This window comes from Cupressus sempervirens, chromosome 10, assembly GCF_028749045.1.
Source record: "Cupressus sempervirens isolate cs-2001-9-10 chromosome 10, ASM2874904v1, whole genome shotgun sequence".
Classification (NCBI taxonomy): Eukaryota; Viridiplantae; Streptophyta; class Pinopsida; order Cupressales; family Cupressaceae; genus Cupressus; species Cupressus sempervirens.
The window spans coordinates 545,785,901-545,796,477 of NC_143127.1; positions in this window are offsets into that span (position 1 = coordinate 545,785,901).

Genomic DNA, 10,577 nt, shown 5'->3' on the forward strand with positions numbered 1-10,577 from the left:
TTTGGTACGTCAAATGTAAAGGAAGCTAACCATATTAAATATGCCTTGGATCTATATTTAGAAGTTTCTGGTCAAAGAATCAATGCCAACAAGTCCAAAATTTTCATTTTCAACACAAATGATGTAGTGGCTTAGTGGATTTCTTCAACTTTGGGTTTCCTGGTGGATCACCTCCCATCCATTTATCTTGGAATTCCCTTTTTTATGGGAGCAAACAAGACAACTTTTTGGCTTCCTATCATTGACAGAATTAGGGCTAGGATCTCTACTTGGAAAGCTAGGTGGTTATCTTTGTCAAGCCATATTTTGTTAGTTAAAGCTGTCCTATCAGCTATCCCAAACTATTATTTGTCAATTCTCAATGCTCCCTCTTCTATAATCTTACAAATTCAAAAGATTATTAGAGACTTTATATGGAAAGGAAATTTTTCAGATAATAAGAAGCTTCCTCTTGTTTCTCTTCTTGAAATGTCTCATGATAAGGCATTTGGGGGTGTGGGGTTGCATGATATTGCTACAAGAAATAAGGCTTTTGGGGGAAAGCTTGTGTGGAAAATGTTTACAAAATCTCATGCAAAATGGTGTTCAATCATGCAAGAAAATATTTAGATTCCTCAAGTCCTTCCAAAATTTTTACTGTGTCTAATCCTCCTTTAGGTTCAGCCATATGGAATTTTATGATGTCTTCAAAGGATATTGTTTGTAATTATGTTACTTGGGAAATTCACAATGGAGAGAAAGTAAAGTTTTGGGAAGACTCATGGAATGGATTTCCCCCTCTATGCAGACAAGAAAAGTTGGATGAAGCACGCCACATCCTAAAAGATGATTGGGGATCCTCTTTTTGGGACTATGTTTTGGCTATTGAAATTCATTCAAGAAGGGTTCTCTGGAAAGAACCTTCGACACATCTTCTTAGTTAGCCAAGTCTCCTTTCCTTGAGTGACTCTCTTGCTGAAAGAATTGTTTTTCTTTCTAATAGGGAAGATATAGTTATATGGGCCCCAGCCAAAGGTGGTGATTACTTAATCAAGGAAGGTTATTATGGTCTTCAACAAGCATATAATTCAAGCAGCAAGTGTAGAGCTTTTTCCTTTTGTTGGAATTCTACTATGTTGCCTAAGGCTAGATATTTTGCTTGGCTAGCACTTAGAAAAAGAATACTCACTAGTGAACGATTCTCCAGGCTAGGTATTGCTAAATCTTTTATTTGTAAATTATGCAAGAAGGAGCTAGAATCTATAGATCATCTTCTTCTCCAGTATCCCTTTGCTTATCAGTGTTGGGTTTTTGTGTTGAACAAGGTTCAAATGTCCTTACCTCTACCAAATAGTCTTTGGGACCTATTTCAATCTTGGCTAGTTCTATTCTCAAGATCTCTATTTGCTAGTATTTGGAAGTGCATCCTAGCTACTGTGGTGTGGGCCATCTGGTGGGAACGTAACAAGATCATTTTTCGCAATGAAAAATCAAATCTAGAATCTATTCTAGATGGGATTGAGAATGAAATTTTAGAAAGAGTAAATGCAAATATGTTTAATTGTATGAATAATATTTCAGTTTCTACTTGGGATTATCTTCTTCTAAAATTCTAGAAACAAATTAAGTTACCTCCAAGTTTCTCTACAAACTAGAATTCTAATCATCTATCTGATTGACTTCATGTAAAATGGTCTCCCCATCTAGAAATTTTCTAAAGCTAAATTTTGATGGTTTCTCTCATGGGAACCCTGGTAAGTCAGGATTGGGTGCTTGTATTAGAAATTGGCAAGGTGAAGTAGTTGCAATCAAAGCAGATGTTTTACCAGTTGGTACTAGCAACCTTGCAGAAGCCCAAGCTCTATTGGCAGGTCTAATTTTGGCAAAGAGATGTAATGTTTCCACCATCCATATTGAAGGTGATTCTCAGGTAATTATATATTCTTGCTTATCATGATCTTCACATACCTGGAAACTAGCCTATATCCTTCAATAATGGTGGGATTTAATTGATTCTTTCCAAGCTACTTGTTTCTCTCACACTCTAAGGGAGGGCAATAAATTAGCTGATTGTCTAGCTAATCTTGGTTGTGAAGGCTCCATATTTGAATCTTGCCATTCAAAGGTTATTTTTTCAAAATTCCCTTGCTTAGCAGAGTGCCATATTTGGGAGAAAAAGAAAATGAATGAAGCTTAATAGATTAGCTTGCACATTCTTTGTGCATGATTCACAAATGCTCCAATTAGATTGGAGGTTCAAAGTTCTCTTGATTTTTGTTAAATCTTTCAAAAGGAGAGGTTTATTGGCATAATTGGACCCTGATCAATGTTGAGTATTGATATATATCATATTTTGGGTACTCTTGCTTAGTGCAAAGAAATTGTATTTTGTTGTAGGTATGCTTGGTATGACATATCAGCTTTTAACACTTTTGTATTTTGGCAATGATTCAGAGTTTTCTTGCTAGTTCTTTCTCTGATGAGCCCTTGAACTAGTTTATTAATAAATATAATATATAAGCTCCATGTCACTTTTTGATTAAAAAAATAAAAATAGTTTTATATTTGCATCTTTCAAAATATTTATATTTTTAATGTTTCATAATTAAATTTAATTGTTGATGTGGACAAGAAGGTCACCTTATCAATAAAATTTGTATTTTATTAAAGTTAATGACTAACTTAAAATAAATGAATCATATATTTAGTTTATATTTTATCATTATTTAATTAGATTATATATGTGTTTTATTTAAATATTTTTCATACTATATATAGATTTTTATTAATATTTATATTTATAATGTTTGAAAAGTGGAAGACAATGCCACCATATTTCAGACATTACAATCTAACTATTTCATTTGAAATAGTTTTGATTATTATTTATGTTATTTTGAACATTATTCATTTGAAAGAATTTATTTTAACTATTAATGCTTTTTCATTATGATTATTTCCATATGTTGATTTTTGTTTATAAGTTTGCAAGTTACTATTTGAGTTATGGATACCTCGAATAGAGAATTAAACATTATTGGATACTAGAACCTAACTACTTCAATGATCTCAAATGATTTCTTCGAGATTGAGTTTGACAAATGCCTACAAATAATTAAAGAGGCACACACAACTATAATTAAAGTTGTAGAGAACCAATATTTCCAATTGACTATGTTGAGGAAATGGAGGAAATTCATATGGAAGATGCATAAATAAAAAATTGTGTGACACATCTACAAAAGTGGATGGGTTTCCCTCAATGATGAAAGAATTATTTCACAATCATTGTTCAAATAAAGGTCACAAAATAATCCTAATCATTGAAGAATGTGACATTTATTTAGACCATCACAGATATATTTTTTGTATATAGTTCATTCTTGTCTCCGATTTCAAATTTTTACTTGTAATTAGTTGTATTGGAAATTTTATTTCCCCATTGTTCAATGTAACTTATATGGAGAAGAGAAACAAGACAAAATAAATTTATTGTTGTACAAAAAATTTCTTCAATGGATGTGGCTACTAAATATATTAATTAAGAAACAAAATCATAAGCTAAATAGATTCCTCAATGATAGGGAGATTTATTGATTACAATTCTTGATTACAATCTATAATGTTCTCACATCATCATGGAGAAATAATTTTCATAAAATTGACTCTTATATATTCTTTCACACTTTTAACATCATTTGAATTATTGTGTTGGGACTTATAACTTCCCTTTCATGAATTAATTTTTCCACTATTCGAGTCATTTTTATAACATATATCCCAAATTTGACCATAGTTTTACTCCAAATACTCCAACACTAGACCTAAATCTCATACTTCCCTTAACCCTGTCTCTTATTTTAGTGTAACATTTAACCACTTATTAACCCTAACCATAACACTGAGTGTCATATAAATGAAATTGTAAACCTTTGATCCTAACTTTAACTCTTACTCTATATATGATTTTACTAATCATTTAGTAAATTATATACCTTAGCCTAACCCTATATGTACAAGTAACCAGAAATAATATTATATTTTTTATATGTGATAATATGTATATACACACACCCAAAGAGAGAGAGAGAGAGAGAGAGAGAGAGAGAGAGAGAGAGAGAGAGAGAGAGAGAGAGAGAGAGAGAGAGAGAGAGAGAGAGAGAGCATACCTGTAGAAAAGAAGGAGCTCATATTATGTTTCTTATAGAGGCATGTTTTATGTAGAGAGAGAAAAAGAGATTATGAGGTGTATCTAGAGAGCAGGCACACACACACATATATATATATATATATATATATATATATATATATATATATATATATATATATATATATATATATATATATATAGAGAGAGAGAGAGAGAGAGAGAGAGAGAGAGAGAGAGAGATTAGGGGTGTATCTAGAGAGCATAAAGGGGGAGAGAGATTAGGAGGAGTATCTAGAAAGTAGGGTGGGAGAGATAAGTGGGTGTACCTAGATATTAGAGAGACAGATTAGGGGGCATTACTAGAGACTACAGAGAGAGAGGGTATATTTAGATAGTGTGGGGAGATATTAATGGGTGTAGTTAGAGAGAGAGAGAGAGAGAGGGAGAGAGAGAGAGGGGAGAGAGAGAGGCAAGAAGGGATTACATTATTAAAAAGGTTAATAACTTATATCACAATAGCACTAATCATGGGCACTATAATAGACCTAACCCATATTAAAATTTAACCTATCAGTTATCCTAACACCAAGGTAAAGTGTAATAATAGCACTAACATCAGCTATAATATGATTAGTAACTCAAAAATTATCTTAACTACAATAATAACATAAACCCTAACTCTAACTCTAACTCTAACTAGATAATTCTAATTTTAACCCTAACCCTAACCCTAACCCTAGCTCTAACTCTAACTCTATCTCTAACTTTAATTATCCACCTAACCCTAACCTTAATCCTTTATAATCCTAAATCTAATGCTAATTCTAACTCTAACCCTAATTCTAGTCCTAACCCTAAGCCTTACTATAACTCTAATCCTAACTCTAATTCTAACTCTAATGCTAATTCTAACCCTAAATCTAATCCTAATTTTAACCCATATTCTAACTCTAATCCTAACTCTAACTCCAACTCTATCTCTAACCCTAACCCTGCCCCTACCCCTAATTCTAACCCTAACTCTAACTCTAACTCTAACACTAACTATAATTATAACTCTAACACTAATTGTAACCCTAACACTAACCCTAACTCTAACCCTAATCCTACCCATAATCCTAATCCTGACACTATATATAATGCTAATCCTAACCCTAACACTATATGTAACTCTAACTCTAATTCTAACCCTAATTCTAATTATAAACCCAATCCTAATTCTAACCCTAACTCTAACTCTAAACCTAAATCTAACCCTAACTCCAGCCCTAACCCTAAACCTAACCCTAACCCCAACTCTATCTCCAACTTTAACTCTAACTTGATCCCTAACTCTAACTCTAATTCTAACCCTAACCCTAACCCTAAACCTAGCCTCAATTCTAGCCCCACTTCTAACCCTAACACTAACACTAACACTAACACTAAAACTAAAACTAATTATAACCCTAACCCTAATGCTAACCCTAACTCTAACCATAACCCTTATGCTAACCATAATCCTAGCCCTAATTCTACCCCTACCTCTAACTCCAACTCTTGTTCTAATTCTAATTCTAACTCTAACTCTAGCTCAAATCTTACCTCTAAATCTAACCCTAACCCTAACCCTAACTTTACTTGTGACCCTAATTCTAGCCCTAACCCTAATTGTTACCCTTACCCTAACTTTAGCTCTAGCTCAATCTGAAACCCTAATTATATTTGTAACCCTAATTCTAACCCTAACCCTAATTCTAACTCCAACACTAATTGTAACTCTAATTCTACCCCTAATCCTAACTCAAACCTATATAACTCTAACTCTAACCCTAATTCTAACCCTAACCCCAATTCCAGCTCTAACCCTAACCTAATTCTAACCCTAACTATAACTCTATTCCTAACTCTAACCCTAACTATAACTCTAACTCTAACTCTTACCCTAACCCTAACCCTAACCCTAATTCTAACCCTAACTCTAACTCTAATGCTAATTCTAATCTTAACCCTAATTTTAACCCTGATTCTTACCCTTGATCTAACTCTAACTCTAACTCTAACTCTAACCCTAACTCCAACTCTAACTTTATCTCTAATTCTAACCCTAGCCCTAATTCTAACCCTAACTCTAACTCTGACTCTTTTTGTAACCCTAACCCCAATATTAACCCTAACCCTAACTTTGACTATAAACCTACCCCTAATCCTAACCCTAACACTATATATAACTCTAACTCTAACACTAACCCTAATTCTAATCCTAATCCTAGCCCTAACTCTTACCCTAACCCTAAATCTAATCAAGTAACTTTAACCCTGACCCTAATCTAACCTTGACCACAACTCTATCTCTAACTTTAACTCTAACTCTAACTTAAACCCTAACTCTAACTCTAATTCTAACTCTAACTCTTATACTAACACTAACACTAACAATACCTCTAATTTTAACTCTAACTCTAATTATAACCCTAACCCTAATGCTAGTCCTAACCATAACCCTAACACTAACCCTAACCCTAACCCTAATGCTAACCCTAACCATAACCATAACCCTAACACTAACCCTAACCCTAACTCTAGCACTAATTATAATCCTAACCTTAATTCTAACCCTAAATATAACCCTAACTCTAACTCTAACTCTAACTCCAACCCTTATTCTAACTCTAATTCTAACTCTATCTCTAACCCTAACCCTAACTCTTATTCTAACCCTAACACTAACCCTAACTATATTTGTAACCCTAATTCTAACCCTCACCCTAATTCTTATCCTTACCCTAACCCTAACTCTATCTCTAATCCTAACTATATTTCTAACCCTAACCCTAATCCCCACTCTAGCTCTAATTTTAAACCTAACCCTAACCCTAACTCTGACTCTAACCCTAACTGTAACTCTAACCCTGACCCTAACTCTAGCTCTAATTGTAAACATAACCCTAACAAGAACCCTAACTCTAATTCAAACCATGTCCCTTACCCTAATTTTCATCCTAATGCTAACCCTAACTCTAACTCTAACTCTAACCCTAACCCTAACCTTAACACTAACCCTAACCTTAATTCTAACCTTAACCCTAACCTTAACTCTAACCCTAACCCTAACCCTAACCCTCACCTTAACACTAACCTTAACCATAAACATTAAGTTGTCCCTAACTCTAACCCTGAATCTAACTCTACCATAATTGGACTCTAACCATAACCCTAACCCTAACTTTAATCTTGGCTGAAAACTTTTCCCTAATCATAACTCTAGAACCTTAACCCTTACTCAAGCCCTAACCCTAACCCTAACCCTATCCCTGGCCCTACTATAACCCTAACCCTAACCCTAACCATAAGTCTAACCCTAACCTTAACCATGAGCATAACTCTAACCCTAAACTTAACCATAAACATAACTCTATCCCTAACTCTAACCCTAAATCTAACTCTACCATAATTGGACTCTAACCCTAACTCTAATCGTAACTTTAATCCTAACTAAAACCCTAACCCTAATCCTAAATCTAACCTTAACCCTGACTCAAACCCTAACCCTATCCCTACAATAACCCTAACTTGAGCCCTATAATAACCCTAACCCTTACCATTACCATAACTCTAACCCTAACCTTAACCATGAGCATAACTCTAACCCTTAACCCTAGCCCTAAATTTAACTCTACCATAATCAGACTCTAACCCTAACCCTAACCCTTACTTTAATCCTAACTCAAACCCTAACCTTGACTCTAACCTTAACCCTGACTCAAACCCTAACCCTAGCCTTACTATAACACTAACCCTAACCATAACCATAACTCTAACCCTAACCTTAACTATGACCATAACTCTAACCCTAACCTTAATCATAAACATAACTCTAATCCAAACCTTAACCATAACCATAACTCTAACCCTAACCTTAACCATAAACATAACTCTAACCCAAACCTTAACCATAACTCTGACAATAACCATAACCATAACTCTAACCGTTACCTTAACCATAACTCAAACCCCAACCCTGACTCTAGCCCTAACCCTAATGCTAACCCTAACCCTTATTCTATCCCTAAGGTTAACAATCACTGTAATGGTAACTTTGTCCCTAACCATATATCTATGTTTGACTATAACATTTTACATTACAATATGCCAAAAAGAAAATTACTTTTTTTTAAACCATAATCCTACCCCTAACTCTAACCCTAAATATAACTCTAACTATAAATCTAACTCTACTATAATTAGACTCTAATCCTAACCCTAATCCTTAGTTTAACCTTCACTAAAACCATAACCTAACCCTAACTCTAACCTTAACCCTTACTTTAATCTAGACGGAAACCATAGCCCTAACCCTAATCCTAACCTTAACCCTGACTCAAACCCTTACCCTAACCTTAACCCTGATGTAACTCTATATACAACCCTAACTCTAAATATAAACCTAACCTTAACCATCACCCTAAAACTAACCTTTTCTCTACCCCTTTCTCTAACTCTAACCGTAAATCTAATATTAACCCTAACCCTAATCCTAATTTTAACCCTAATTATAACCCTAATTTCAACTCTAACTCTAGCCCTTATTCAAGCTCCAATTCTAACTCTACCTCTAACTCAAACCCTAACTCTAATTCTAATTCTAACCCTAACTATATTTGTAACCTAAAACCTTATTCTTACCCTCGCCCTTACCTTAACTCTAACCCTAACTCTAGTTATAACATTAAATATATTTGTAACCTAAATTCTAACCCTAATCCTAACATTAACTCTAACTCTAATTCTAAACCTAACCCTAACTATAACCCTAACAAGATTCGTAATCCTAAAAATAACCCTAGCCCTAACCCTAATGCTAATCTTGACTCTAATTGTAACTCTATTCCTAACCATAACTCTAACCCTATCCATAACTCAAACCCTAACAATAGCCCCAACCCTAACACTAACCCTAACCCTAACTATAACTCTACTATTTAATATAACATTTTACGTAATAATATGCTTAAAATAAAACTGAATTAAAGTGATGCAAATAAACACCATACATAGAATTAAAAAATAAAATATTCAAGAATAATTTTATAGTAAGTTTACACTATTACATTTTTATAGTAAGTTTATACAATTGTATTTAAAAAGAAATAAATAATTCAGCACTAACCTTAAAAAAATAGAAATTTTTTAAAAAATACTTTTCCTGTTGCGCTGCGATTGCCACTAGCTTATATATACCTCTATATATATTATGCCAAGAGTAATCATTCTCGAGGCATCTATTTTCATGTTCATAAGTCCCAATTGTGATTAAAATAACCTTGGGATTAAATGAAAATAGGCGCCTGGAGAACGATTACTCTGGGCGTAATATATATAGAGGTATATATAAGCTAGTTTGTATGACCACACAAGATATCAAATTTGGCCTTTTTGTCAAGTTCATATTTGAGGTTTTCATCAAGATTAATAGGTATGACTTTGGGAACTTTATACATGGTAACAAAAACTTCCCACATTATGATATCTAAGGATTTTATGAATTCTTCCATCATGACTTTCCAAAAAACATAATTTGTACCATCAAACAATGGAACTATGGTAAGAGAAGCATCTTCAGCTTGTGCCATTGACACTTCCAAATTCTAGAAATAATTTGTTGATCTATAAGCCATGTTGCCTATTAGTGTCCAACACTTAGTCAGTTTCTAGGTAGAGTTGGCCGGTCATAATTGTAATTGAGCCACTTAATGAAGGTTGAGTATTTATGGACTTGTTTATATTCCAATATAAGTCAAGCAAGTCTAAGGTTATTGAGCATCCAAGTGTAGACCAATTCGTAGTATATTCCGAGTAAAGATAAATATGTGAATCAAAGAAAAATAGTATATGCTGAATAAATCAATTACTGAGCATATAGAAGTTGAGGGGTAGCATGAATATCAGTTATGACCAATCGTTAGGATATTCAAGTGTTAATTAAATCAATTTTGACATATGTGTTTGTGATGGAACAAACACTTATGTGAACCATATTTGGTAAACTTCTATGTAAGATTTAAGGATTGTGGATATAGATAAGGAGGTAATTATGCATTTTGTCAGAGGACATTAATCCCTAGGACGACAAAGAAACCAATTTAAAAATTGGAAGGACCAAGTAGAAAAAGGGAGAACTTTGGATCATTGATCATAATATAGAACCTTCTCTAGTTGTTTATTTAAGAAGAGTTCAAGCCCTAAAATCAAAGGAATGATAATGTGTGTGTGAGAAGGATTAGGAGAGGGCAAAGGAAGGCTATGTTTGATGATCAAAAGAGAAGATTAGATAGAGAAACCTAGGAGTGAAGGGAAGAATAGACTATACCACATAAGGAGATCAAGTTACTCAAGGAAAGAGAAGATCTATAATCTGGCATAAAGTGCTAACCGAAGGATTAGGTATTGAGACATTCTGACAAGTGGA